The sequence below is a fragment of the Gavialis gangeticus genome, unplaced genomic scaffold, assembly GCF_001723915.1.
Source record: "Gavialis gangeticus isolate Ggan-Ray unplaced genomic scaffold, GavGan_comp1, whole genome shotgun sequence".
In the NCBI taxonomy this organism is placed as follows: domain Eukaryota; kingdom Metazoa; phylum Chordata; order Crocodylia; family Gavialidae; genus Gavialis; species Gavialis gangeticus.
In genome coordinates this window covers 1765592-1771438 of record NW_017728998.1, presented here as the reverse complement: position 1 = coordinate 1771438, position 5847 = coordinate 1765592, and positions in this window count along the sequence as shown.

Below are 5847 nucleotides of genomic sequence, written 5' to 3'. Positions count from 1 at the left end.
CCTGGGGGTTTTTAAGAGGAGGTTGGATGACCACCTTACTGGGGTCATTTGACCCCAGTGCTCTTCCTGCCATGGCAGGGGGTCGGACTAGATGATCTGCTCAGGTCCCTTCCGACCCTAGAAACTATGAAACTATAATCCTTCCTTACCACTCTGTATAGGTTTCATCTGCCTCAAGCACTCCTGTACCTCTTTAGCTGATGCTCCGAGGACTTGGGGTTTCATAGAGTTAGTCACAGTACAATACTTCAGAACTATGGTAACACTTTATTTAAATGTAGAACTGAAATTCTGGAATCTGTTGCTTTAAGAATAAAACATAAAATGTCCCTACTCATTTCAAGTGTGAGATGGTGTATGCTTGTAAATTGGCTAAAATGGACACCTCTGTGTCTTGCAGCCAGACACAGGTTTAAGCTGGGGAAAGAGGGAACCAGTGTCTGAAATCTGTAATTTATGGTACCTTGTATAAAGTTCAGTGCTGACTACCTTGGAAAGAAGAGAACCACTTTAACTCTTCCCTGCCTTCACCCCTTTTTGGGAATTAAAACTGGTACTTAGTAAGGGGAAAGCAAATGTTTTTTGGAGACTGTTTATTTGGGAAGTAGAAAGTTGGGCAGAGAAAATAAATAGCAGTAATCTGGAACTGGACACATGGTAGTGGTGTATGCACTGTTCACCCCATGGTTGCAAAGCTCATTTTTGAAAGTTGTTTGGTAACTTGTATGTTTTTATTCTTGCTCCATTTGGAGAAGTTAAATTGTACTTGAACTAGGTAGCATTGGCAACTCTGGGAACACAGTGAAACAAGTAGTAGCATACTTGTCTTGTTCAGTATTTGTGAATGATATTTTTGCTGAAGACACTAAATCGAAGAAAAAGCTACATTAATATGCAGCTCAATATGTTAAGATGTTTTAACCATTCTGAAACAAAAATTAAAAACCCAGGAAATTTAGAGTTAAGGTTACATTTAAAAGACGGGCATCTGTAGAAATCCACAGCTGAAAGTGTACTTTACCATGAGGGCACAAATAAGAGAAAATCAGATATCTTTTAAAATTAATCTGGACTTGCAAACCCTGAAATCCCAAAATTGTCATTGTTGCATACAATCACTCTACAGCAAAATTAGGTTGTTTGAAGACTTTAATTGTGTATTTTCCTGCTGCTGTACACTTGGATGTGTGTTTAAATGTTAACTCTGAAATGCCTAAGTTTAAGAAAATCAAGCATACATACATGTTTTTATTTTTACCATTTTACATGATTCATGCATACTGCTGTGATTAATGCATACTACTGATCCCAACCACCTGGATACAATGGTTTGTCTTAGATTATGCAAATACTTTAGTCTCTATGATTTATACACCAGAAAGAAGCATTTTAGTTGTTATTTCTTATGGGAAGTGAAGCTTCTTAATGGTTTAGTGCAGGGTTGTCAGATGCAGCCCATGGAGCCCTATCATCTGGTGTCCAGTGCTGCCCGTGGTTCTTGGAGTTGACCCACAGGCAGCAGGCAGGGTGCACTGTATGGTGCCAGATACAATGGTCACTCTGACTGTGCTCCACGTGGCTTCTGCTCCAGTATACATCCCAGAGCAGCCATAGCGTGCAGCCGGGCCCACACCAGCTGCTCCAGGACACCAGCATGCAGGCCTGGCCTGTGGGTCCGATCAGGCCTCTGGACCAGCTTTGCATGACTTATCTGCTTTTGGCCACATCAGTACTATTTAATAGATTTCCAATCCTGCCATTCCCTTGTTACTTTTGACAGGCTAATATAGAGTTCATAACTATCAAGGACAAAGCTTTTGAAAGTCACTGCATTCCTGTCTTGAAGCAATGATTGCTAAATAGCACTTTTTTGATCAGGAAAGATTGATTTAAATCACCAGGCAGAAAGCCTCAATTTAAATTACTTTTAATCAGCTTTTCCATTTTATTTATTTTCTAAAGAAAGTATCATTATCATTGGTTGACATAATCATTAAAACATGGATATACAACTAAATAGAGTCTTTACACTAGTTTTGGTGTATCTTTTTGCTGCTTAGGACCTTAATCTAATCTAATTTATTTAAGGAACTGTAGTTTAAAATTTTCAGGTTCTCATTAGTTTTACATTTTATTTTGTTAGAAAATGGGGAATGATGTAGTGCTCATTTACTAGATAATTAACTTTTGCACATGATTTGTGTCAAACAGCTGTATTAGATTAGTAACTAGAATTTAACTAAACACACAAAACAGCCTATAAAATTTGGCGTATAAAATTAGAGCTCTGGTAGGGAGAATCTGTAAAATAGAAGGATGAGACAACCAAGGTAAATTCCTTGAATCATCCTAATAAATCAGAAGCTGAGTTCCAAAGCCTGTAATGATTTTAGCAGTCCTTTGTAGCCAGTAGTATTGTGCCTACATCATGAAAGATCAAGACCTTCATATAATATGTGATCTGTTGTGCCATTGTTATTGCACTTGACCAAAAAAAAGAATGCCCCTCCCAATTCTTTCTGTATACAGAAAAATATGAAGCTGTGAACTCAGATCTCTTGTTTGAGGCTGCATTCATATTTAAATGTTTTTAGAGAGTATATTAAGTTCAGGCTTTAATATCTATTATATTAAATTCAGATTTAATTAAACATTTATTTTAAAAATAAAACGTATAATTTAAATAACAGAAGTGTATGATTTAATTTTAAAACTGATTTAAGTAAAAAGGATCAACCTTTAAAAAAGATTGATTTTTTTTTTTTTTAAAATAAACTGTTCTCTACTTCTAGATTGTGTAAATTGGACACAAACAAGACACAGGATTTATACTGTCTGTCTAAATTATACAATACTCTTTGAGTTGTGAATGGAGATGACTGAAGCACAGCCAGGAAAGCTTTATCTGATATTTGGAAGCATGCCATAAATAGTATTCAGCTAACACATGCCTTTGTCAGTTGTTTAACTTCAACTTTAAAAGGATTAATTTCTCCATTTATCCTGCTGTGTGGAATCCTGAATATTGAGATTAGCAGCCTTTGTAAAGGGACTTGGATAGTACATTAACTGATTTGTTGAATTATAAATTGCTGGCAACGTTACCTTTATTACTGGAATATATATTCCAGTAATAAAGGTAACGTTGCCAGCAATTTATTTATTTATTTACATTTTTGTGTTAACACTTGCTGGCTTTTTAAAGAAATTTAAAAAAAAACAATTCCCCCCTGCCCCAACCTTTCAGCCTTAATCTTGTTAAAGTAAAATGCCTTCATCTTTTAGACTAGTTACCTGTGATTAAACCCTAATAACTTTGGTAGTCATTAACACTTTACCTATTGGGTTTACTTCAAGTAGGAATGGATTTCTTTAGGCAAGCTCTGTTCCCTTTTTGCTAACAAATTTGGATCCACAGTAATTCACCCTTGGACAGCTATGCTAATGATGGTAACTATGGAAGCTGGACTGCAGCAAGGACTTAGCTTGGAGAGCATACTTTTGTTGCCACACTCTTGTGCTGTAGTGGGGCCTATTTGTTATATGCTGGTGGTGGGCCTAGTGCCATCAGGAGCTACAAGTTCCCCATAGTGGTTGGAGGGTGGCTACTACATATATAACAATAAATTCTGTGGGGCAAATGATGAGAGAACAGGAGTACAGGTCAGAGATTGATAACTAGGATGTCAAGAAGGACAATGAGCAGAGAACTCTGACTAGTGCCCACTGCTCCTTGAATAGTGAGCCAGCAGATGCCACTCAGTGGGACTCTGCCCAGAGATATGCATGGACAGGGGAACAGAAGACAACTGCGTTTGACTGTGAACCTGTGCCTGGTCCATAGCACTTATTTTGTAGTTCTATAGACTGTAGTACTCAAAAAATATGTCTGCCTGAGCCCCTTGTGCAGTGGTTTTCAAACTTCTTAAAGTCAGGGTGCCCTTTGGAGAATGCACGCTCTTAGTTTTTACTCCTTTCTTGACTACTGAAAAATAATAGAGCAGTTCTTCAATTGCAGAGAACTCAGAAAGATTGCAACAGGTTTGAATATCTTGATGCTATGAATTTCTTTTAGAAATCTCTGGCTTTATCTTATGAATCATGTATAGGTGTTTGCATACTTAATAGTGTACCTATTGTGCACACCCTTCAAAGGATCTCACAGTATCCCAGGGTGCCATGGCACCCTGATTGAGAATTGATGCCATACTTGCTAGCTGATGTGATGACCGCACAAAGGTTGTGGTTATACTGTGGTCTGACTACATTAAATCATGGATCTGTATCAGGTTGAGGAAGCCAACTTTTCTGAAGGCAGTAGCAACCCACATCTAGATTTGTTTGGTGTCTCTTATTTTCCATGTATTGCTGCAGGTGAATCAGGTCAAGCTCCTACATAGGTCCGTGAAGGGGTGCTTCCACATGACAAGTTCCAGAGCCATAAGTCTGCATGATGATGTGACCCAGCACCTTTTGTTAGTTGTCCTGCTCAAGCAGTAGTTTGCATCAAAAGAAATCTTCAATAGTTGCAAGCACTAGGAGTTGTCTCTGCTCATCCTTAACAGCATCCTTCATGAATGAGCTCCCTTCCAAGACTGCAGGGTCAGAAACTGATATACCCCCTGTCATCTCCCATTCCCTTCTGTTTGCATCGTGCTGGAATAGTTCACTTGCAAGCAGGAACAACTCGTTCAGCAAAGTAGAACCGGAGCTTGGAGTCAACTTGAGTAGACAGGAGCACAAGTGTGCAAATCCAGAATTGTTTCAGTTCAGTGTGTTGCTGCTCAGAGAACACCTTTCTACAGACACATTTTCCCATAACACCAGGTAGAACCAGTTCCTAGAGTGGCTTAGGTTAGAAGGTCACTAAGAGTCCTGTGTTATGCTACTGAAAGGTCTAGTCTCAGATCTAGGCAACTGCCATGTCTGTATGAACTGTAGGTGGAGGTCCTATGTAGCTCTGCTAGTGCAGGTGAGCTTGGGAAGTATGATGTGCACATACAGGAGCCCAGGCCAAGATGCCCTCTGCAGCGCAGACATACTGACAGTTTGCTGTACATTTGAACTGGTTAATTGGTGCTAAACTACCGATTTACAGTTTTAGTGAGACTCTAATCCTGTACTTCAAGCCTGGACCTGGGTTTCAGTGTGGTGCTCATTCTTTGTCAAAATTTTCATTTCAAGGTGATGTCTGCTCTGACTATGGAAGATTACCTGAAGCTCTGGGATGAGGACTCTGGTTGACAGCTCTTCTCCTCGGGCACAATAGAACTGTCCATGGCAAGCATAAAGCTTATGTGTGCCAAAGACGGTGCTTTTCTTTGGGGCCTGTCCCAGAGATTTTAGCAACCTTCTCAAACATTGCTACGTCCTGTTCTAGGCACTAGGCATAATCTGTTAACCTTGTCTTTGCTAGCAAGTATGTGCAGCACATTGGACATGCAGTGATTCCAAACAGTCAATTGAAAAAAGCAATATGCCAAAGAAAACTTGTATTACAAAAAGTAAATAGAACTTGTATCTTTCTCTTTAGAAAAAAGGCTTTCATGTAACAAATACCAGTCACATTGCATTAAAGTACTTCTGAAAGGTACTTTAGGGCCCTGGTGATGAGTATAGTAAAAGAACCTGAAGGCAACGGCTCTTAAAAACAAACCTATCCTGGAACTGTTAGATGGAACGAGAGTAAAGTGCTCGAGATGCCTTTAGTTTAGTGTTTTTATATGAAAGAATCTGAGGACAGATTGATACACTGAAACGTGGTGGAACTTAATGCGTGACTGGGCGGTGAATGTCAAGGGCTGTAGACTGTACAGGAGGGACAGGATAGGAAGGAAAGGTGGGGGT